Source organism: Hypanus sabinus, chromosome 1 (genome assembly GCF_030144855.1).
Source record: "Hypanus sabinus isolate sHypSab1 chromosome 1, sHypSab1.hap1, whole genome shotgun sequence".
NCBI classification, from domain to species: Eukaryota; Metazoa; Chordata; class Chondrichthyes; order Myliobatiformes; family Dasyatidae; genus Hypanus; species Hypanus sabinus.
The window spans coordinates 189,872,543-189,898,479 of record NC_082706.1 but is presented as its reverse complement, the minus strand read 5'-3'; the positions used below and the strand labels follow the sequence as shown (position 1 = coordinate 189,898,479).

The 25,937-nt window shown below is 40.3% G+C and overlaps 1 protein-coding gene across 3 annotated transcripts in view; it reads left to right on the top strand.

The window, feature by feature from the left end:
- epb41l3a (erythrocyte membrane protein band 4.1-like 3a) overlaps positions 1-25,937 on the top strand; it is a 311,655-nt gene that overhangs the window by 89,130 nt on the left and 196,588 nt on the right. Inside the window, exon 2 of one of the 3 annotated variants that reach the window (XM_059983609.1) lies at positions 20,146-20,168. The exons of 1 other annotated variant lie outside the window; for it this stretch is intronic. The gene's annotated coding sequence lies outside the window, so the exon portion shown is untranslated. Of the gene's footprint in view, positions 1-15,718; positions 15,928-20,145; positions 20,169-25,937 lie in introns of those variants that run through there. One more of the 3 variants, XM_059983617.1, reaches the window with a different exon arrangement.

The window sequence follows — 25,937 nt, the reverse complement described above, 5'->3', positions numbered from 1 at the left end:
GCCTCCTAGTACCCTGACAGTGGTCAGGCTCTTTGGTAGAAGAAATTAAAAGGTTGACTATTTTCTAAATGGAGAGAAAATACAAAAAAACTGAGGCCCAAAAGGACTTGGAAGTCTTCGTGCAGGATTTGCTAAAGGTTAATTTGCAGGTTGAGTCTGTGGAGAGGAAGATAAAAACAATGTTGGCATTCATTTCAAGAGAACTAGTACATAAAAGCAAGGATGTAATGTTGAGTCTTTATAAAGCACTGGTGAGGCCTCACTTGGAGTATTGTGAGCAGGTTTGGGTCACTTATCCTAAAAAGGATGTGCTAAAACTGGAGATGGTTCAAAGGAGGTTCATGAAAATAATTCCAGGATCGAATGGCTTGTTATATGAAGAGGGTCTATTAGCTCTGGGTCTATATTCACTAGCATTCAGAAGAATGAGGGGTGATCGCATTAAAACCTATTGAAAGGTGATAGGCCTTGATAGAGAGGATGTGGAGAGGATGTCTCCTGTGGTGGTAGAGTCTACGACGAGACAATACATTCTCAGAGTAGAGGAGCGTCCTTTTAGAATGGAGATGAGGAGGAACTTCTTTAACCAGAGAGTGGTGAGTCTGGAGAATTCTTTGCCACAGGCAACTGTGGAGAGCAAGTCTTTATGTGTTTTTAAGGCAGAGATTGATAGATTCTTGACTGGTCAGGGCATGAGGGGACATGTGGAGAAGGCAGGAGACTGGGGCTGAAAGGAAAATTGGATCGGCCATGATAAAATGATGGAGCAGACTCGATGGGCCAAATGGCCTAGTTCTGCTCCTGCATCTCACGGTCTTATGGTCTAAATACACCCAATGACCTGGCCTCCACAGTCGCCTGTGCTAACAAATTCCACAGATAAATGATGAGGCCAGCAATCAATTTCCTTGACCACTGGTTAAAAAGTTAAAGCTCTGAAGCAGCTTTTTATCTGATGTATTGGAATATTCAAAGTATTTGATTCCTGCAAGTTAAGTAGTTCTCAGAATTGCTTACTGCTCACGCAATATGACACATGAACATGAGGAAGTTACCCTACAGCTTATTGTTCTGATGATTGCTATGTTTAGACAACAAAGCTGTTCCCTTTCTGCTGTGCATGGTGAACAAGTTCTATTTTCTGTGGTTATCCCTCGATAACCATCTAGAAGATAAAGTACACCCCATCATCAGAGTCCTTGTGCCAGGCAATAGAAGTGCTTACTTTCTGCGCAGAGTTCAGTTTATAATTAAAGTACGAATGTAGCAGTATGTTGCTACATTTAGGGTGATTGACTGTAAGTTCCAAATGTGAAGTGACATCCTCCAGCATTTGGTGACAATTTGTAATCTATTGCATATGTCTTCCAGATCACAAATTACTGGATGTTTGCTCACACACTAATAGCTAATTGTTCATTTAATGTGCTATTTCACAAGTAAATTTTATCTAATTATAGACGAGCTACATTTCTTTCTCTTCCAGTGATGTATAGGTAGCGTCTCAGCAGCTGCCATTGGATACTGATGAGAAGTAGTGGTGCTGAACACCTTAACACCTCTGATTCAATCCAGAACTCTCTAAATATAAATTTGTACCTTTACCACAGTACTGTTTGAGATTTATTTTGTTTATTTTTATTAGTTTGCATGATGACTGAGGCCCCAGCAAACCCAAGTGTATGCTCATCATCATTACGTGCTGTGCCGAATGACGTGGCCAATCATGATTTCGTGACCGTGATTGTACTTAGCAAATTTTTCTTCTGGGCAGTGTCTTTACAAAACGGGTGACCCCAGCCATTATCAATACTCTTCAGAGATTGCCCGCTGGGTGTCAGTGGTCACATAACCAGGACTTGTGATGTGCACCAGCTGTTCATGTGACCACCCACCATCTACTCCCACGGCTTCTCCTAACCTTGATCAGGGGCTAAGCAGATGTTACAGCTTGCCCAAGGGTGACCTGAAGGCTAATGGAGGGAAGGGGCGACTTACTCCTCCTTTGGTAGAGATGTATCTCCAACCCACCGCTCACAGCTTACACTGCCCGTTCCTAGTAGTCCTTTGGTGGCCCCTTCCTTAAAATCCTCCTGATACCCACTCCACTCATTCGTGGAAACTCCATAGAATACTGCCCCAGTCCTCAGACTCTCCTTTTTTGGCAGACCATGTTAGTTCTGTTTCTTAGTGTGTGGTGAACAAGTATCCCTTGTTAACTATCTAGAACAGGGGCTCCCAACCTGAGGGACACAGGCCCCTTGGTTAATGGGAGGGGTCCATGGCATAAGCACTGCTGATCCAGAAGATAAAATTGCCCATTGTCAGTGTCCTTGCACCATCCCTGGAAACAGATTTTATTGCATTCCTTCTGAACCAAGCACATTCTTTTTAGCTAATGAGCTGAAAACTATGTAAGATACTCCAGATGATGAATCACTGAAGCCCTTTGCAATTACAATCAGACAATCGATCCCCAAATGTTGTCTTTGTCTTACTGCATGCAGGCGTGGATTATTTTCAAAGGATCTGTCAATGGAAAAGGATATTGTGGAGTGAAGATTCCTCCTTCTGACCTTATATTTGAAGGAAGGTTATTAGTGAAGCTGCCGAACACTCTTGGATCTTGCTCAGTGGTCTGATGAGCTCCAGCAGCAATGTTCTTCAGAATCGGAATCAAAGTCAGGCTTAATTTTGCTGACATATGTCATGGACTGGCAGAATCGACTTCCAGTAACCACAGTTATCTTCCTTTTGTGCAAGATTTGATACCTGCCAGAGGAGTTGACTTCAGCTTTATTCCAGCTCCTTGAGATCATGTTCGCTCAAACACTATTTGATGCTTGAGATAATCACTCCCAGATGAAATCAAAAGAAATACTTGCTTTTATTGAAAGAGTTTCACCAGCTTGGGATATCCCAAAGTGTTTTGCAGTCGATTAAATACTTCTGAAGTGAGTTATGATTGTATTGCTGAAGTACAGTAAGAATTTTCACAGCGCGGTGCAATTGATGGCAAATCAAGTCATCATTTTTTATTGATTGTTGGTTGAGAGATAACTAAACTCCCCAGTTCTAAACTGCATAGTGCTGTGGGTCCTTTCACCTGAGCAGACCGGTGGAGTCTCGATTTAATAACTCATACAGATGCTGCTGTTGCAGCATCTGCACTTTATTGTTGCGGTCTGTAGGCTTGTGTGTCTGGGACTTAAACTCATAACCTGCTGAATCTGAGTTGAAAGGATTACCATAGAGCCTTAATTGAGTGGTGCTTCGGCAGAAATCATTAACTAAAATTCTTGTGGCTGTGGTCAGAAGAACCTTTCATGTAAATGTTCGACCAGTAACGGAATAATATAAATGGTAATGTTTTTCTTCTTCACTTGATGCTGTCCATCTCCTACATCCAAATACTGGGAGTCCAAGGCTATTTAATCCTAACTGCACTCATTACCAGTATAGTTAGTATACACATAAAAGTGATTGTTCGATTAAACTGACCCCACATTGCAGCACGAACTTTTCAAATCCTGTTCATGCAATGAAATATTATCTAAGTGCTGTTGGCCTGGGAAATGTCAATAATCTCATATTGAACTTCTGAGATTAAGTGCCAATAGCTTTCAAGATATCTGAATAAATGCAAGACTCACAAAGGTTTTAACTTATGGTTAAAAACAAACTGCCCACTATTTCCCTGCTTTGGTCTGGTGCATAAAGAAAAATGTTTATAGATATTTTAAAGTTTCGGGTTTATTTTTAATTCAATTTGCGCGAACAATTTATGTATTTGTCTGTGGGTGATAACCATACAGGGCTGCCAGGAAGTAAAACAAAACAAGAAAAGCTGAAAACATTCAGCAGGTTGGGCAGCATATAGGGAAAACAAACGGCTTATTTATCACTTTTTATCAGAACAATAACGAGAGAAAACAACATCACTTCAAGTTGCAGAGAGGAGACGGATAGGAGAAAAGGAACATCTTTGATATGGTGAGACCAGGTTTGCTGTGGATGATAATTTACCCAGTTGATAATTTAATAGTTAGAGACAGAGAATATAGACAAAGCAATATAAACACTACAAAAAGCAGAACTGCAGGAAATGCCCCAAAGATCAAGTTGTGTTAATAGAGAAAGGAGAACTAAGCCAACAACAACACAAATAACTCTAGCAAATTTCTGCAGGTGCCATGAAGAGCATTCTAACTGGTTGCATCACTGTCTGATATGGAGGGCTACTGCACAGGATCAGAAAAAGTTGCAGAGGGTTGTAAATTCTGCCAGCTTCATCATGGGCACTTGCCTCTCCACCATCGAGAAATCTCTTCAATTGGCAATGCCTCAAGAAGGCAGCATCAATCATTAAGGGCCATACCATGCCTTCTTCTCATCAGGGAGGAGATACAGGAGCCTGAAGACACAAACTTAATGTTTTAGAAATAGCTTTTTTCTCTTCCGCCAAGAGGTTTCTGAATGGACAATGAACCCATGAACACTACAGCACTATTTGCTCTGTTTTCACAGTACTTATTGACTTTTTTCTGTTTCTTACTGTAACTTATAGTAATTTTTAATGCATCATAATGTACTGCTGCAAAAAAACAAAATTCATAACATATCAGAGATAATAAATCTGATTCTGATTTTTAAAGAAAGCGAGTTGCCTAATGTGGTAAAACAGACATCAGTTCTATAAGGTTTCAATGTTCTCAAATAGAGATGAGGAACTGTTTATTAAGCTTATATGTGCCTTGTTATAACAGATCAGGAGATCACAGAAAAGACAATGGAGTAGGGTGGAGAATTAAAGTGTAAGACAATAGAAAGTTATTACTGTAATTTACTCGGCAGGAATAGTCCCTTTGCAATTCTAAAAGAGGAAGGGAAGATGTACAGTGCCCATTAAAAGTGTTCACCCCGCCTTGGAAGCTTTCATGTTTTATTGTTTAACAACATTGAATAGAATTTGGCTTTTTTGACACTGATTCACAGAAAAAGGCTCTGTCAAGGTGTGCATGATGTGGGCCGAATAAACAAAATAAAATAAATAAATCTCAAACAGTACTGTGGTGAAGGTACGAATTTATATTTTGAGAGATCTGGATTGAATCAGAGGTCTCTATTCATTGGAGGTTGAGGGGGGATTTGATCGAGGTATTTAAAATTTTGAGAGGGATAGATAGAGTTGACGTGAATAGGCTGTTTCCATTGAGAGTAGGGGAGATTCAAACGAGAGGACATGATTTGCGAGTTAGGGGGCAGAAGTTTAAGGGAAACACGAGGGGGTATTTCTTTACTCAGAGAGTGATAGCTGTGTGGAATGAGCTTCCTGTAGAAGTAGTAGAGGCCAGTTCAGTTGTGTCATTTAAGGTAAAATTGGATAGGTATATTGACAGGAAAGGAGTGGAGGGTTATGGGCTGAGTGCGGGTAGGTGGGACTAGGTGAGATTAAGAGTTCGGCACGGACTAGGAGGGCCGAGATGGCCTGTTTCCGTGCTGTGATTGTTATGTGGTTATATGGTGTTAAGGTGTTCAGCACCACTACTTCTCACATCTTCAAGGAGCAGTGCCTTAGGAAGGCGGCATCCATCGTTAAGGATCCCCTCCACCCAGGACATGCCCTCTTCACACTATTACCATCAGGAAGGAGGTACAGAAGCCTGAGGGCACACACTCAGCAAATAATGAAGAGCTTCTACCCCTCTGTCATCCGATTTCTAAATGGACATTGAATCCATGAAAACTACCTCACTAGTTTTTTATGGCATGTCAAGGTGAAAGAAGATCTCTACAAAGTGATCTAAATTAATTACAAATCTAAAACTCAAAATAATTGATTGCATAAGAGTTCACCCCCTTCATGTCAGTATTTAGTAGACGCACCTTTGGCAGATATTACAGCCTTGAGTCTGTGTGGATAGGTCTCTATCAGTTTTGCACATTCAGCACTGCAATATTTTCCTCATTCTTCTTTACAAAACTGCTCAAGCTCTTTTAGATTGCATGGAGGTCTTGAGTGAACAGCCCTTTTCAAGTCCAACCACAAATTCTCAATTGGATTGAGGTGTGGGCCCTGACTTGGCCACTCCAGGACATTAACTTTGTTGATTTTAAGCCATTCCTGTGTGACTTTGACTTTATGCTTGGAGTCATTGTCTTGCTGGAAAACAAATCTTCTCCCAAGTCGCAGTTCTTTTGCAGACTGCATCAAGTTTTCCTCCAGGATTTCCCTGTATTGTGATGCATTCTTTTTACCCTCCACCTTCACAAACCTCCCAGGACTGCAGTGAAGCAACCCACAGCACAATGCAGTCACTACCATGCTTCACAGAAGGAATGGGGTGTTTTTGAGGATGTGCAACGTGAGGCTTACACCAAATACAGTATTTAGTTGGATGGCCAAAAACCTCAACTTTGGTTTCATAGAACCTATTTGCAGCTGACCTCAGAGTCACCCACATACCTTCTGGCAAACTTTAGTCGAGGTTGCATGTGAGTTTTTTTCTACATGTTAGGGGCAGGTTTTTTATGCAGAGAGTGGTGAGTGCGTGGAATGGGCTGACGGCGACGGTGGTGGAGCTGGATACGATAGGGTCTTTTAAGAGACTCCTGGATAGGTACGTGGAGCTTAGCAAAATAGAGGGTTGTGGGTAACCCTAGGTAACTTCTAAAATAAGTACATGTTCGGCACAGCATTGTGGGCCAAAGGGCCTGTAATGTGCTGTAGGTTTTCTATGTTTCTGTTTTTCTTGTATCCCTCCCTGACTTGTGCTTTTCAAAAACATTTACGCAGAGTTGATTGGAGTGTTCTTTTGTCTTCATGGTGTAGTTTTTGCCAGGATACTGACTCACCAGCAGTTGGACTTTCCAGATGCAGGTGTATTCAATTGAAACACCTTGACTGCACACAGTCTCCAATAACAGATCTCCATTTAATTAATTATGTGGCTTCTAAAACCAATTGGCTGCACCATTGATGATCTGGTGTTTCATATTAAAGGTGGTGAATGCTTATGCACTTAATTATTTTGTGTTTTATATCTGTAATTAGTTTAGATCACTTTGTAGAGGGTTGTTTTCACATTGACACAAATGAATAGTTTTCTGTTGATCGGTGTCAAAAATGCCAAATTAAATCCACTGTGATTCAATGTTGTAAAACAATAAAACATGAAAACTTCCAAGGGGTGGGGTGGGTGAATACTTTTTATAGGCACCGTATCTGATGGATAGAATATCATAGAAGGTGATGTAATTAGTGAAAGATAATGCACTGAATGTGGAGAATGTTGGTTGACATCTTCAAGGAGCAGTGCCTTAGGAAGGTGGCATCCATCGTCAAGGATCCCCACCACCCAGGACATGCCCTCTTCACACTATTACCATCAGGAAGGAGGTACAGAAGCCTGAGGGCACACACTCATGATGACTAAGAGCTTCTACCCCTCGGCCATCCGATTTCTAAATGGACATTGAATCCATGAAAACTACCTCACTAGTTTTTTATTTCTCTTAATTTGCACTACTTATTTCAACAACTGTCTAACAGACAGATATATATTTAAGTAACTCAGTGCTTTTTTTCTCCCTATTGAATTATTGTGTATTTTAATGGTACGGCTGTTGTAAAGTTAACTGGTAAGTCGGATCTTGATTCTAATTCTGATCCTGTCAAGTGAAGACCAGGGGAACTCTTTCTTGATCTGTTCAAGAGGAGAGGGTCAGGAAAGGATAAACACAAGAAACTCTGCAGATGCTGGAAATCCAGAACAATACACACAAAATGCTGAAAGAACTCAGCAGGTCAGGCAGCATCCAGGGAAATGAGTAAACCTGATGAAGAGTCTCGACCTGAAACTTCGACTGTTTATTCAACTCCAGAGATGCTGCCTGACCTGCTGAGTTCCTCCAGCATCTTGTATGTGCTGCTCAGGAAAGAATGCTATTTGTTTCAATAAAACATCCCAGTTTGACACATTAACTACAAAAATACATCTGAATCTTCTTTCAAAGCTTGCAAGTGCTGGATTTAAGCAGGCCTGCAAGTCCAAGGCTTCCTGAGTGACAGATTCTGATACCCATAGAGTCCAAGAGTCGATCCTGGTGCTGCATTATTCAGAGTATACACTACTGAGATCCCGCATAAAAAACAAGGAATCCTGAAATGAAATAGGTTGTTTTAGCTTTCCTTCATCAGAAGCATTAAAATAGCAAAATATTTGTTAATGTTTGAATACATGTTAATTGATGTTAATTTAAGTTTTAAATATGTCTAACAAATATAGAAATTTAATAAGGTGTTAAACTGACATCCTTTGACATGAGATGAGGCTGCCAAAGTCTTTCAGAGTGTTCCAGGTCAGGCACTGGGATGATACTGTCTAATCGTCATTCATTCATTGTACGCCTCACAGGACAACTTGAGCCCACTGGTAGCTGGCAAAATCTGCCCTCCACGTGCAACCAAGGTGATTATAGAAAATCGAACCCAGTGCTTCTAGAGTTCTGAGTTCTAAGTAAATTTTATTATCAAAGTACATATATGTCACCATATACAACCCTCGGATTCATTTTCTTTTGGGCATACTCAATAAATCTATAAAATAATAACCATAACTGAGTCAATGAAAGATGTCCCAACTAGGGCACTTAACCAGAGTGCCGAAGACAACAAGCAGTGCAAATACAAAAAGAAGGAATAATAAAAAGCAATAAATATCAAGAACCTGAGATGAAGAGTCCTTGGAAGTGAGCCCATTGGTTGTGGGAGTATTTCATTGATGGGACAAGTGAACTTGAGTGAAGTTACCCCTTTTGGTTCAGAGCCTGATGGTTGAACAAGTAGTAACTGTTCCTGAAATTGGTAATGTGAGTCTTGAGGGTCGCAAACCTTCAAAACAAACAAACCTTCATGAAAATCTGCTGGGTAGATTGCGCGACCTCGGCTTGCTCAGGGAATCAGGCCTGCAGTCCCCGGAGTTGCTTGATGCCGGTAGCCAGAGTTGGGGACGTCGTAGGCAGTGTGCGTGGCGAGGCGAGTGGGCAGGAGTCTGTGCCAGGAATAAAATAAGCCCTAGCCGGCCGGCCCTCCCATCCATTCTGCTCTCCAATGTCCGCTTGCTGAGAGAATTAGTCCTGCAGTCCTTGAAGTCGCCTCATGCCGGTGGCCGGAGGTGGGGACAGCGTAAGTGGCGTTTTTACTGTGTACTGTACCAGCAGTTATAGTCAAAATGACAATAAAAAGCAACTTAACTGGACTTGACTTGACTTGTGTACCTTCTTCCTGATGGCAGCAGCAAGAAGAGAGCATGGCCTAGGTGGTGGGATTCCCAGATCATGAAGCTTTGTACAGGAGTCACACAGAAATTGTTTGGCCAGATTCATAGTCTTCTAACTGACAATAATAGCTGAACATAATTGATAAATGAAGCAACATTTGTCATGTATTTGATCATAGAACATTTAAAATCATTATTTAACTGTAACCTACTTAAGGAATTATGAAATTTGGTTGAATCCTTTGCCTCCCTTGCATTCCATTGAAACCAGTGTTCCTGTACATTCATAAATTTTCATAGGTCTGGTCCATGGATTTTCTGTTTGAGAAGGGTGGAGGCCAGATACACTTTATTATACAGCAAATGGCAACAATAGATTTGCTTCCAGCCAATTTGCTCTTTTGCATGCAAATCCATACATCAGTCTAACAAGACTTCACAAAGTAAGTTTGAGATTTGCAAGGTTTTTAAGGTTAGTGTTTCTAAAACTTAATTCCAAAATCTACTTAAAAAAGTGATTTTTAAAACTTTATTAAACTCAGTACATTTGGTTAATTGTTCCATACCTCCCTCAATCTACAGTTTAGATATTAATTTTGTATATTGCTGCTTTTTGTAGTTAAAGCTCTGCAGTGAGAATGATTTTTAATTCATGGACTGCGGGATGCCCGTTAGCAATCGGCCTTAGAAGTTGGAGCTGATTTAGTACCTTAAAGGACTGCAGTCCTCTTGGTGAAGGTGGAAGCACAAGACTGTGCATTAGGAAGACCTATAATTTTGTTCCAGTGAAACTCAGTGAACTGAATGTGAGGGGATGCTGTGACTTCACAGAGAGCTTGAAGATAATAATATTCACACTCATCTGTTACCATTGATCTTCTGAACACTTAAGGTGATTTAACAATGATGATGAGTGGCTGCCACCGCATTAAGGACAATATAGACTCTGTATGCTTTTGAGGAAGAGTGCATACTGGTAGCTGGTGGTTGTGAGGTGGATTCCTTTGGCCTGGATGAGCCTTTTGGATTAATGAGCTGCTACCCCCTCTCATGCAGCTTCGTTAATGGCATTCAGTCTCTCTCGGCTTCCACCCTGTCTCTGGTCTCACCACTCCATCACTTTCTCTGCAATTTAGAGCATGCTTTCCTTTAATATACATTTGGCTACAGATGCTGCCTGACCTGCTGAGCATTTAGAAACATAGAAACATAGAAAACCTACAACACAATACAGGCCCTTCGGCCTACAAAGCTGTGCCAAACATCTCCTTACCTTAGAAATTACCTGCGGTTACCCATAGCCCTCTATTTTTCTGAGCTGCACGTACCTGCCCAGGAGTCTCTTAAAAGACCCTATTGAATCCGCCTCCACCACCGTTGCCAGCAGCTCATTCCACACACTCACCATTCTCTGAGTAAAAAACTTACCCCTGACATCTCCTCTGTAGCTACATCCAAGCACCTTAAAACTATGCCCTCTCGTTCTAGCCCTGGGAAAAAGCCTCTGACTATCCTCACGATCAATGCCTCTAATCATCATGTACACCTCTATCAGGTCATCTCTCATCATCTGTCGCTCCAAGGAGAAAAGGCCAAGTTCACTCAAACTATTGTCATAAGGCATGCTCCCCAATCCAGGCAACATCCTTGTAAATCTCCTCTGCACCCTTTCTATGGTTTCCACATCCTTCCTGTAGTGAGGCAACCAGAACTGAGCACAATACTCCAAGTGGGATCAGACCAGGGTTGTATATAACTGCAACATTACCTCTCAGCTCTTAAACTCAATCCCATGACTGATGAAAGCCATTGCACCGTGTGCTTTCTTAACCACAGAGTTAACCTGCACAGCCACTTTGGTTGTTGTATGAACTCGGTCCCCAAGATCCCTTTGATCTTCCACACTGCCAAGAGTCTCCAACCTTTGTGTCATCAGGAAATTTACTAACCCATCCCTCCACTTCCTCATCCAGGTCATTTATAAAAATCACGAAGAGTAGGGGTCCCAAAACAGATCCCTGGGGCACACCACAGGTCACCCATCTCCATGCAGAATATGACCCGTCTACAACCACACTTTGCCTTTCGTGTACAAGCCAGTTCTGGATCCACATAGCAAGGTCCCCTTGGATCCCATGCCTCCTTACTTTCTCAATAAGCCTTGCATGGGGTTTCTTGTCAGATGTCAAATTTCTAGCACTTTATGGTTTTATATCAAAGATTTTCTTGTGTAGTCCTGCAGAAATAAAAGAGAATTTCAGAGCCTTTTTTCACCTGATGTCCCTAGCATCTTAAGTAGCTGGTTCAGTTAAGTGTATTTCTAATCAATGGTGACCCCAACATAAATGATAATATAGGATTTGCCAATATAATTGATCACCACGGAGAGATGGTTGAGCTTTCTGTTAGAGATGATCATTGCTTGCTAATTGTGTGACTTCATTGTACTTTCCAATTACTCATTGAATTATGCATGTTTTAGTGATGGTTGTGCTTGTGAGTCCTGATAAAGAATCTTGGCCCAAAACATCGACTCTTTTCCCCTTTTTCTTAGATCCTGCCTGACATGCTGAGTTCTTCCAGCACTTTGTGTGTGCTACTCTGATTTCCAGCATCTGCAGAATCTCTTGTCTGTGGGAATAGATTCATAAGGTGATGTCTCATCATTAAGAAATCTCACCATCTAGGACATGCCCTCGTTTCTTTACTGTAATCTGGGAGGAGATACAGGATCCCGAAGAACACACTCAATGTTTTAGGAACTGCTTCTTCCTATCCAGTAATAGACTTCTGAATGGTCCATGAATATTACCTCACTGTTTTGTTCTCTTTTTGCAATACTTATTTCAGAATCAGAATCAGGTTGATTATCACTGGCATATGTTGTGAAATTTGTTAATTTTGTGGCAGTAATAATATAGAGATTTTTTTAAAAATCAATCACTTACAGTAAGTACATATGTATATTAAATAGTTAAATTAAAAATATTGCAACAACAGAAATTTTAAAAATAGTGAGATAGTGTTCATGGGTTCAATGTTCTTTTAGGAATCTGATGTCAGAGAGGAAGAAGATGTTCCTGAATTGCTGAGTGTATGCCTTCAGGTGTCTGTACTTCCTTTCTGATGGTAGCAATGAGAAGAGGGCATGCCCTGGGTGATCAGGGTCCTTAATAATGGACACTGCCTTCCTAAGGCTCTGCTCCTTGAAGATGTCTTGGGTACTATGGAGGCTTATACCCAAGAAGGAGCTAATTAATTTTAATTTTCTGTAGCTTCTTTCGATCCTGTGCAGTGATGCGGCTGATCAGAATGCTCTCTACAGTACATCTATAGAAGTTTGAATGTTTTAGGTGACAAAACAAATCTCAAATTCCAAATGAAATATAACCGCTGTCTTGCCTTCTTTATAACTGTATCGATATGTCGGGACCAAATTAGATCCTCAGGGATCGTGTCACGCTGGACTTTGAAATTGCTCGCTTTTTCCACTTCTGATCTCTCTATGAGGATTATGTCTTATATTTCTTATTGTAACTTATAGTAATTTTTTAATGTATAGATGCATACTGCTTCAACAAAGCAACAAATTTCATGACGTATGTCAGTGATAAGGAATCTGATTCTGAGACTGTTAGGTCAAATGACAAGTTGTATGTGCACATTGTCAGTCACACGGTAAAACATGGAACGGTGTTCCATGGTTTTGTTGCAGTTAGACACTGAACCACATAGGTAGCAGTGGTGCGGTGGTAAAGCTGCTGCCTCACAACCCCAAAAAACCAGGTTCAATCCTCACCTTGGGTGGTATTTGGACAAAATTGGGTTGTTCTGGCTGGATTGGCAGAGGCTGATGGGAGATCTAATAGAGCTAGATAAGGTGATGAGAGACGTAGATCGAATAGACAGACAGTGTCTTTCTCCCAGAGCTGAAATGTCTAATACTAGAGGACATGCATTTAAGTTCAGCAGGGGGGGGGGGGGGGGTAATTTCAAAGGAGGTGTGAGAGGCAAGTTTTTTACACAGAGGTGAGTGCCTGGAATACTTTGACAGGTGATGGCAGAGACAGATACATTAAGGATTTTTAAGAAACGTTTAGATAGGCATTTGAATGTGAGGAAAACGAAAAGATATGGACATTGTGTAAGCAGAAGAGATTAATTTAGTTGGCCACGTGGTTACTAGTTTAATTGGATCGGCACAACATTGTAGGCTGAGAGGCCTGTTCCTGTGCTGTACTGTTCTATGTTCTATGAAATGCCCTGTCAGGGTGGTAGAGGCAGAAACATTAGGGGCATTTAAGAAACATTTAGATAGGAAAGTAGAAGGCTGTCTAGGAGGGAAGGGTTAGGTTATTAGGCCTTCACGATATTGAAGTCCCTGCACTGTGCTGTAGTGTTCTATGCTCGATGTTCACACCCAGAAGAGGTGTAGATTAGTAGGCTGGTTGAACATTAAAGTTATGCAGGTGCGTAGGTGAGGGGTGGAATCTGGGGGAGAGGTGATGGAAACGTGGGGAGAGTAAAGTGGGATATGTCTAAATGGTTGCTTGGATGGTCGGCAGGAATAAGATGGGCCTAATGGCCTGCATTGTATGGCTATGATAAATCAGGTTTAGCACCATTGGCATTTGTTGTGAAATTTGTTGTCTTTGCTGTAGCAGTACAATGCAATACATAATAATAGAAAAAAAACATGAATTACAGTAAGTAAATTGATGCACCATCAATAACTCACTCTGAGACGTAAAGGCGAGATATCGGCTTTTATTGACTGGAAGAAGGAACAAGCAGTGAGCGACCACTATACTACATCCTGGAGACTGAGAGGCCGGGCTCAGGCCTCAATCGCCTTTATACTGGGGTCTGTGGGAGGAGCCACAGGAGCAGTCAGTGGGGGGGGGGGGGGGGCATGTCCAGACAGGTATATGTAGTTCATCACATATATACAGTATGTGTGTGCGTGTGGGTGTATATGTATGAATATATATATACACACACACACATATAAACTAGCTAAATTAAATAAGTAAGACAAAAATAAAAATAAGAAAAAAGTAATGAGATGGTGCTCATGGGTTCGATAATTCAGTATTCAGCTGGCAGAGGTGAAGAAGTTATTCCTGAATCATAGAGTGTGTCTCTTCAGGCTTCTGTACCTCCTTCCTGATGGTAGAATGAGAAGCATGTCCTTGGTGATGGGGGTCCTTAATGATGGATGCTGCCTTTTTGAAAATGCCCCTGGAAATATAATCAATAACTTTAAACAAGCTTGAAATTTACAAAGACTTAGAGAAAAGCCAGGAGGTTTAGTGAGGAGTTGCAGGCACTGCCTTCTGGGTCTGTACTCCTGTTACTGTGTCTCTTATCCATCGGCTGGAGTGGGGCTCCAACTAGCTGAGTGTGGCCAAACTTTCTTCTCTTGCAGCCACAGAGACGCCCTGGGGATTGGACAGTGTGTCACTATAGTATTGTCACGTAAAGCAACTTGATTAGATCAAGGACACTGCAGGGGCTTGAGAATGGAGCGTGACCCACCTGGAGACTTCAGGCAGACGCCACAATGACATACTGCTTCCATGGTCAGAGTGACAACATTGATTTTACCCTTTGATGTGTATCATTAGCTGCCTTACATTTGTCCGATACCATAATTTTTTGTTCAAGTGCCACTAGTTTTAAATTATTCACTCTTAACTGGCTCACCAAAATCTAATTCTGATACATGCACATTACTCAGACAGTCCCGATACTAACTGAATTTGTTTTAATTAACACAGCAGCAGAAACATATCTCTATCGTTCTTTCACAATGGAGTATTATCTAACTACCTTAACATAGCCCACCCATAATAGAGATAGTGAGTTTGAATTGTATAGGTTATAAAAAGTGTTACCCTGTATAAGTGTTTGTGTTGGAGTTGGGTTTGGACTGGTTATGGTTGAGGCAAGTCTTAAACTTATACTCAAGCAGATCTATATATTGAAGCTTCTGGGGAGGCTGAGCCTAGGGGCTGAATGAAGAACTTTTACAACAATTTCCTGAGACTCAGATTTGTCTAAGCACAAAGCAACAACATTTGTTTGTACCAGGGGTGACCAACCTCAGGAGAATTTTCACCTATAGCCTCAGTGGGATAAATTTTAATCCTGTCAAATAATGCCTTGATGTTGACATAGATGTTCATTTTCTTCTCTGGAATTCGGTTCTTGTCCCCATTTGGACTTGGGCTGAAAAGAATAAAATATAGGGGAGGGTGGTTTTGGGAGGATCCACACTGTGGGTAAGTACAGCTCAAGAACACATTAATGATACATTCCCTCAATGAATGATATGACTGGACACTTATTTACTAGCTTGAAGTTACTCTGTTTTATTATGGCCTGGAAATACATCAGTTATTTCCGTCACTGTTAGTAGATGCACATGCTGTAGCTGTATTAAGTTCTCCAGTAGTGATGCCATGAAGCAATTCCAAAGTAACAACAAGGTGATTGATAAGCTGTTGGACACCGGGGACTTTGCCACTTGGTTCTGTGCTCTGTAACCAAGCAAACCATCAGCAGTTACTGCCGAAGCCGGAGGATGAGAAGTGGTCACCTGACAGGCATTAAAAGACAGCTGACTTCCCAGAAATGCCACCCGGTAAGAGTCAAACAAAGGCAAAGTAATGTGCAGAGCAGAGAGGTTACTTCAGAGTTTGGGATCAGTATGTTATTGAAAAGTGAAGTGCCCATTCAATTAGTGTTCCAATAAAATGAAGTATTTTAATTAGATTTCTAAGATTGCTGAAGTCATGGGCATTTGAAATGTACAAAGGTCTCTTCATTGCAAAATCATCAGTATTTCATGACATGTAAATTTTTCAGTCCTGCTGTGATGTTTTGGCTGTTAACTACATTGTGACTTTTCCTGGGATAATGAAAAGTTATCAACAAGAAGGAACTATCGACAGTTATTATCCAAATCAGAAGCAAGTTTGATCTGGAATTGGGAAAAGAACCTGGCCAGGTGCCAGGTCTCTCAGTGGGAGAGCATTTTGGAGATAGTGATCACAATTCTATCTCCTTTACCATAGCAGTGGAGAGGGATAGCAACAGACAAGTTAGGAAAGCATTTAATTGAAGTAAGGGGAAAGATAAAACTATCAGGCAGGAACTTGGAAGCATAAATTGGGAACAGATGTTCTCAGGGAAATGTACAGCAGAAATGTGGCAAATGTTCAGGGGATATTTGCGTGGTGTTCTGCATAGGTACATTCCAATGAGACAGGGAAAAGATGGTAGGGTACAGGAACCATGATGTACAAAGGCTGTTGAAAATCTAGTCAAGAAGAAAAGGATCCAAAAGGTTCAAAAAACTAGGCAATGATAGAGATCTAGAAAATTATAAGGCTAGCAGGAAGGAGTATAAGAATGAAATTAGGAAGGCCAGAAGGGGCCATGAGAAGGCCTTGGCGAGCAGGATAAAGGAAAACACCAAGGCATTCTATGAGTATGTGAAGAACAAGAGGATAAGACATAAGCAAATAGGACCAATCAAATGTGACAGTTGGAAATGTGTGTATGGAACCAGAGATAGCGGAAGTACTTAATGAATACTTTGCTTCAGTATTCACTATGGAAAAGGACCTTGGCAATTGTAGGGATGACTTCCAGCGGACTGAAAAGCTAGAGCATATAGACATTAAGAAAGAGAATGTGCTGGAGCTTTTTGGAAAGCATCAAGTTGGATAAGTCACTGGGATGTACCCCAGGCTACTGTGGGAGGCAAGGGAAGAGATTGCTGAGCTTCTGGCAATGACCTTTACATCATCAATGGGGATGAGAGAGGTTCCGGAGGATTGGAGGGTTGCAGATGTTGTCCTCTTACTCAAGAAAGAAAGTAGAGATAGCTCGGGAAATTATAGACCAGTGAGTCTTACTTCAGTGGTTGGTAAGTTGATAGAGAAGATCCTGAAAGGCAGGGTTTATGAAAATTTGGAGAGGCATAATATGATTAGGAATAGTCAGCATGGATTTGTCAAAGCAGGTCGTGCCTTACAAGCCTGATTGAATTTTTTGAGGATGTGACTAAATACGTTGATGAAGGTAGATGTAGTGTATATGGATTTCAGCAAGGCATTTGATAAGGTACCTCATGCAAGAGAAAGTAAGGAGGCATGGGATCCAAGGGACATTGCTCTGTGAATCCAGAACTGGTTTGCCCACAAAAGGCAAAGAGTGGTTGTAGATGAATAGCATTATTTATTTGCAACATCATCTTAATAAGCCCATTATTATTATGTGCAGTGTCATATGACATAGATGATCATGGTGAACGTGATTGTTCTTGGCAATTTTTCCTGCAGAAGTAGTTTGCCATTGTCACCTTCTGGGCAGTGTTTTACAAAGACACGCGACCCAAGCCGTTATCAATAGTCTTCAGAGATTGTCTGCCTGCTTGCATAATGTCTTAAGCTCATAACCCCTGGATGGGGTCTTTGGCAATTTTGTTCATTTTTCTGTAGCTCTGAGTTTTTACAGAATAGTGTAACTATCCCCGTGCCAATTTACAACATGCTGTGCTGTTTTTAACATAACATTTTAAAAAAAGATAATTTCTGTTTCTGATTGCTGTAGAACTGTTCTTAAATATGTTGTTAATGCTTGTTAATCAAAAGTCTGTTTAATTTTCTAATTTGCAACAAGAAAATATCCTGTCAGAAAATGGAGGGGAATGCTTTCATTTGTACCAATTTATGGGAAATAATGAGAGGGAAGGAGAGGACTATTGCCAAACTAATCCATGACTAAAGAGGCTTTTCATTTTTTAATGCTAGACTTATAATGTCCAGATTTATGTTATTAGTTCAGTGGTCCATTCTTAAAAGGATGAATATGAATAGGGTCGTATCATCAGAGAAAAAGGAGTCCATATAGTGTAATTTTGTTGCATACAAGTTTTAGAATATAACTTGTATTTATAAGTATCTAGGGAACAAGTTTTGGCAAATTCAGGTAATAAGAAACAGCTACTGTACTTTAAGCTTATCTTACTTTTGTAAGAACAACTTGTGGACATATCTTGGGTGTGTTTCTGCTCCATTCACACCGTGCACTGGACTGCTCGTGGCGGAGGCCTGAAGCAGTACTAACCAGGTTTGATCTTTGAGCTTCATTGCTGGCATTTTGGCCAAAAGTCTGTATCAAGGAGCAAATTTTGGACTGTCTACTTTATCGGCGGTGGCCTCTGAGATAAATGGAGGGAATTGGAGGAATGAAGATTAGGTTAGGATAATCAGTGGTCCTCCAGAAGGTGGTGACACCAGAACTAACACTGCTGCCCTCCTGCTGCTTCTGCACCTTGCATAATGTGTGCATGTGAACATTTCTCTATACTGTACTTGTTTGATGGTTATTGCCTGACGAATTGCTGGATTTCACATTGGGTTGATCACTTTGAGTTGATCGAAGCACTTTGCTCTCTTCTGCCTTTTACTACTTGTAAAACATACAGAATGAAATCCATTTTGCTTCATTATGACGGGGAAATTAATTATGTTGAGAAACTTAGTTTAAAAAACTGTTTTGAACGTAGCACTGTTCAATTTGCCTAGAACATATGAGTTGAGTTTGAAAGTGGAAAGTACAAAGTTCAAAGTAAATTTTATTTTCTGAGTACATACCTGTACAGGTCACCACATACAATCCTGAGACTCATTTTCCTATGAGCATGCTCAGTATATCTATAGAATAGTAACTAACAGGATCAATGAAAGATCAAGTAGAGTGTAGAAGACAACAAACCGTGCAAATGCAAATATAAATAAACAGCAATAAATAATGAGAGCATGAAATAACAAGATAAAGATCATCAGTGCAAAGTAGGGTTGTTTGTGATCCCCTGCCAAGAGTGCGGCAGTTTACCACCACACATGAGAGATTCAATTTTAGACAAGTGAAATGAAATGGCAAACACAACTGCAAACAATGCACAAGTTGATTTATGTTTCTGGATTTGCAGCTTCACACTGGAAGTAAAAGGGGAAGGGTAATCTTTGAATTTTTTTTCCTCTGAGGTTTAACGAAAGTATGAGTCATTCCTTTTAGATTATTGTTAAAGAGTCGATGAAGAGCCATTTGACAACAGAGGTTTAAATGGACTCTGAGCAACTACATGATATGTGCCTGCCGAGCTGGTGCAGTTTGGTAAAACAGTACAATATGAGTCATCTACTAGAAAGTGAAATATTTAAGTTTTTGACTTTGATGGACTCAGCAATCATATCACAACAGTCAGAAGGGTAAAGGACCTGTGACCTCTCTAAATTATCTTGGTAATGTCATTTATGTTCTGCTATCAGCCAGCACCTGTTTAAATATTCATACCATTTACATTTCTGACTGCTGAACCTTTAAGCAGCTCAATTTGTATTAATCAGCCAAAAGATAACCTTGTAACCTAGCTTTAATTAATACTCTTGTTTAAAAGGAGATCATATTTGACATGGCAGCTGGATTGTGGCTATTTATCAACTCACTCTACACTTTTATGGGAATTGAGAAAACCACTAATTTTTCTATTCCAGCACATAATTAATTTGTCAGCAGAATAACAAAGCTAGTTTCTTTTCAGTAGGTGTTTTGTAAATTTTGTTTTCCCACCAGCATTGGGATACTAATCAGGAGTTTTCAAAAAGGAAAGATTGGTGAATCTCCTTAACTAGTTAGGATTAACTTTCTAACATGCAGTAGTGTAACTTGCTATTAGAATATATTAGTTGATAGATCTGTATTCTGGAAAAAGACTGAGTCAGCAGCTTGTTAAGTTTTTTTCTTTCCATTATGCAGGGCCTGGTGATTTTGCAATGATATCTCACAGCTATTGCAAGTGAAAATAATCAGGTTAGCTGCATTTTCCTCACATGAAGTGGCTATTAAAAATATTTGTAAGTAAATCACTGAACCCCTAATTGATCATGAACAAGTCTGGAAATCTAAAATTAAAACAGAAACTGTTGGAAATTCTCAACAGATTAGACTGCATCAATGGGAAGAGAAACAGAATTAACATTTCAGCCTGAAATGTTAACCCTTTTTCTCCTCTCACAGATGTGACCCAATTTGCTGAACGTTTCCAGCATTTCCTGTTTTTACTCTAATTGATCATATCCATAAATAATTTAACTTCGCATCCAAGTTGAAAGAAAATACTCAGTTCATGAAACATATCACAGTTGAAATGCTCGGAAAGAAGTAAATCCTCCTACCACATTTCAGTGGCTCTCTCAAACTATTTCTTATCTGAGCTTGGAAAAAATTAGAAGCACTATTTTTGACTCATCAGTTAAATTTGAAGAAACTTGGGGACCGTTCATTCGACATTTTCATATGAATTAATTTGACCTCTTCTTTCTGTCTATTCTTGTTCTGGTATGGAGTTCCGGAGTTTTTGGCACTATAATATACAAATAAACTGTTATTATTGCCCATGTTAGTTTAGTTTAGTATTTTTTTTTCTCTTAATATATATTTTTTGCTTGTATTTTTATAAGTTTTTCTTTTTCTTTTGATGATTATTCTTATTTTTTTCATATAATTATTATAGACTTGATTGATAATTACTATGTTTTTCTGTTGATATTTTAATAGGATATTGTTATCCTACTATTAATTCAATTTCAAGTCTTATGCATTTATAACCTATTCATTATTATGTTATGTTTTTTTATATATATATGAAATTCAATAAAAAGATTGAAAAAGAAAAGAAAGAAACAAATGCTCAACCCTCAGCTTATGTAATGTTAACTCTTAATTCTGGCAAGCCCAGAACATCCTTGTAGCTGGAATCATTATCTGAATGGATATGGTATTTCTAATCATTTAAAAGTTGCATTTTAAATAGTTAGCAACTTTCAAATAGTAATTGTTAGGCTCTGGAGCATTCTGAGTAACTGTTATGTACATAAATCACCAAATCACTTTCTTGTTTTATGGAATGCTTTTGAGAGCAGCAACTTCCAAATCCTAAAACTTTGACGGGGGTAGCTCAAGTATTTTGAGCTTGCAAGATTGTCTTCCATCTTATTTGCTATACCAAGCCAAAATATTGCATTGGTGGAAAAGTGTCAGATGGAACAAGTCGTGTCAGACAAGGGCCCCTCCCCCCATATAAATGTATGTCTCACTGTCTCTTCCGCCCCCTCCCTCTCACCACACATACAATTCTTGTACCTTCTTTGCATTAAACTGGGATAAGCATAAAGAAGCTCTTATGCATATCATTATAATTTGTAATTAGATCATTAAACATAAATTATTTCAAGGGGCTGGATATCTTTGTCTAACTACAAATGGCGGTACAAGTGATCTGTAATTGTTGATTTTTATTGGTCTATTTTTGGATGGAGAATGTTCATAGTTAAAATGAAAAAAAAGACTGACAGCACCATCTGCTTTATGCTTACGTAAAGGTGAGTGTGAAAACACAGCAATTGCTATCAATTGTTCTGTTTTGGAAATGGGATGAAGAGAAATGGAAGGAGGGGACTTCAGCTCCTTTATCCATATAAATCTGTAAAATTGACAAGAATTTCAGGTATTGACAAATTATATGCCCTCAACACTTTATTTTTTTCAATTCTTTAAAATGTTACCTTTCAGTTCATCAGGCATAATTGAGATTATAGAACGATATTATAACTTAATAACCTCTAACACTAAAAGAAGCACCATTTAACCATCAGGCTCCTGAACCACCATGGACAACTGTACTCTCCTCAACACTGAACTGAATCCACAACTAATAGACTTAGTTTCAAGGACTCTACAACTCATGTTCTCCGCATGATTTATTTATTTATCTATCTAATCGTCTATCTATCTAGTTATTATATACTTAGTTGTTGATCTGTCTAATTATTTATTTATTTGCACACCTTGTCTTCTTCTGAACATTGGTTGTATGTCAGTCTTTCACGTTTGTTCTGCTGTGAATGCCTGCAGGAAAATGAATCTCGGGGTTGTATATGGTGACGTGTTTGTACGTTAATAATAAATTTACTTTGAACTTTGAAGTTTTGGAAATTCTCACTGCACAGATCACTAGATCTCTGAGAGCATTTTGCTTCGAAGTCTACAGTAAGTGTTGCTTCACTGCTGAATTCCCTATCCAGGGCAGTGCTGATAAACTTTGATGGATGGGAAGCTGATGATCAGAGTTAAAGTGCAATGATTATACCTATAGGATAACTGACCCAGAATAACTCCAGGTTCTGCCTTCACCTGTATTAGCCAGGGTTAGAGTGTAATTGATCTCAGGGCCCAGTGTGTTCCGAATGGGAAACCATGCCAATATTGCAGTTCCTGATTGTTGACTCCATTCGATGTTCAGGTGTATACTTTCTAGCCAGAAAGACAAAGGGAATGTCGGGAACAGAAAGGAGCCGGGTTTACTGTGGACCCCATGCTCCCTCTGGTACTAGGGTGGGGAATGGCAAAGCAATCACCATACTGCACAGAACCATACTGCAGACGCTTGAGATGAAGAGAGGGGAAAGCCAGCAAGAAATATTTGTTAATGTGGCTTGGAGGTTAATTATAATTCGGTTGCTCAGACAAACCAAATGACACTTTGTACAAAAACCATACAAAGAAGTCAATCTTTTCACATTTGCAAAGGAAATGAAGGATGCTAAGCCAAAAATAAGATGTCCGTGGGTGAGTGACGAACTTCCTTTACAATGAATAGTGTTGTTCATTGGTACTTTTGGGATATTCCAAAGTTGTACAAACATTGAATAGTTTTTCCAAGTAGAAATCATTGTTGGCTTTACTGCTCTATGTACAGCTAAACAATTGGTCAGTAATCAGATCTTGCTCAGAGCGCAAACGTGAGGGAGCTACACCTCGCTTACTACTGGAGTGCTGGGAAAGGTCTGCCACTGGATATTGTCCTTTTAATCACTATTATAGTGTATGAATTGCAGCACCTAGACTATACAGAGAAAGCTCCCACAAACACTCTTTGAAAATGCAAGATGCAAGTTTGTTTCTCACGTGTGCATGGAAATAGGCCGTTCGTGTTAACAACTCAACCCACCAGAGAGTGCACTGGGGAGCAGCCCACAATTGCTGCTACACACTCCGGCTCCAACATGGCATGCCTACAGTGCCCAGCAGAACAACACAAAATGTTATGCTTTGTAACTTCAAAACATTAAACTAACTCAAAGGAAGATACAAGAGTCCAAAATGTGAGTCTAATTTTGTGTTTTACTTCAAGCGAAGCACGCGTGTATCACATGGTAGCATGATGACATATGTATTTCACATATTTATACATGTAATGAATTATTTAAATGAACAAGAATGCTTAATCAAACTATATATATATTAATGTACATGCACCCACCAGATTACTCAAATATTTCTGAAGTATTAAATACACAAGTAACGAAACAATGTCTGCAAAGTAAACCCCTTCCCTCCCTTCCATCCATGTACATATACATAGTCCTCCAATGCCAAGACAGTCCATTACTTTGTTCTCCAGCCCTGGTTTCAGACTTTATATCGAGCCTTCAACCATCCCAGCAGACTTGCAGAGATTTGGAGGTTTGGGACTCTGGCCAATGCCCCCCCCCCCCCCCCACCCCCACCCCAGGCCTTGATCCTCAGCATCAAATGACCAGATAACCTCCTTTAACTATTGATTTGGGGTTAACGTTGGCGGGAATAACTCCCCTGTGGCAGAATTTACCACACAGTTTGATGCTCAGGAATCACAAACTGTAGAGGTTACTTAAAAAAACCAAACCAGATCTGCTGAGAGACTGGGTGAGGGAATTGACACTACATGACACACTTCCAAATAACTAAGTTTCAAGTCAAAAAAGAATGTTAGATCCTTTATTATGAAACCAGCAAAGACAAACTATCTTATATAGTGATAAAAAAAACTAACAAAACCAGCATAGCGATAGTGAAATAAGCAAAGTTAATGTAACCAAATTAGCGATATAGCAGTCAATACAAAAATATCCGAGTCCCCTACTAAGTCTCTCTCTAACTAAAAACTAATGGCACTATAATAGTCAAGGTGAAAATCTGACTATACCCATTTGCTTCTACCATGCCCACCAATGACAAATTACCCATAATAAACATGCACCAGAAAATAGATTCATTGGCTCCTACACAAGCTACAGTTTTGCAATTGTAGAGCTGCCTTTCTGTGTTATGAATATGAGCTCAGTGTCTCTCCTGACATTGAATTGGGAAATCATTACTTGAAATTGGTTTCTGCTCCTGTAACAGCAGTTAGATTCTATTGCTCACAGCCTGCTGTTTTATTGACCACTGTAAACGAGAAGGGGAAATTAATTATCTTATTGTTCTGTTGAACCCAGTTTATTCCACCAGTGAATGAGTCTACCTTTACTGCTTTACTTTGTTTTAAGCTGTTTCTATCCAATTGAAACTCCATCAACTTCTTGAGGTCTCATTTGGATGGGACCCCGTCCGCTTGCCTAAATGCTCATAGCCTCCATTGTATGTTTAAAGTGGTTGATGAGTGTAAATAGAGATAGCCACAGTGCACATCATCATGAAATGTACTGCGCTTATTCACACTGGCACCACTAGCACCTCCCAAAGCAATGACTCTGCCCCCAAGACGGATAAGAGCAACTGGTGCATGGGAACTATAGGTCTCCCTCATGTCGCGTACCATCCTCGCATGGATAATATGTGTGCTTCCTTCATCGGTACAGGGGCCAACTCCTGGAGCTGCCTGTCTCTCAGCTTTGCTGGGAGTACCAGCACCGCAGGAACAGCAGCGGTTGAAGAAAGCAGCTCCCCGGGACCTTCACAAAGGCAGTTTGGGTGTAGCTGTTGGATTAAAGATCAACTTTATTTCCCATCTATATGTATTAGGAACTTGCTATGCAGTGTTAACAGTACAGTGCAATGACTTCAGTGATAGACGGGGTTGGTGAAAAGGAAACTAAAATGGTTGATCAGATTAACTGGGGGGGGGGGAAGAAACTTCGAAGATAGCATGAAGTAGTGCTTTCCAGAAGGGAACCTAAGCTCTGGCCTTTCCAGTGATGCTTCCAAATTCTGTACAAGTGAATAATTTTCAGAGAAGTTGGAATAGTTGGGGAGGGGGTGGTGTGGGGTAGCTGCTTAGAAGGTTTTTAGCTGCTTGGCATTCAACTGCACAACCTTAAATACTAGGCAGCAGTAACTTGCCAGTAGGTCATAGTAAGAGACTGGTTGGGCACAAGACGGCTGTGAATGGTAGTGGACAGGCCTGAGGCTGAGATAGATTTGGGAGGGTTCTATAGCTGGGGTAGGGTGGAAGCCCAGGATGAGGCTGTGTTGGTTTCTCTTGCCCGGCCTGGAGGAGTTCTGGTCCTCTCTCGCTCTGTTAGAGTGCAGTGATCACAGTTTGGGGGTCAGTTCCCACTGCGACCTGGAAGGAGTTTGTACGTACTTCACGCGATCACGTGGGTTTCCTTCCTCCGGATGCACTGGTTTCCTCCACATTTATGGTTTGGGGTGAGTGAACTAACCATAAATTTATGGTTTGGGAATGATGCCAAAGGTGTGGTGACACTTGTGGGTGCTCTGTTCACTGATGTGGTGCAAATGGCACATCTCACTGCA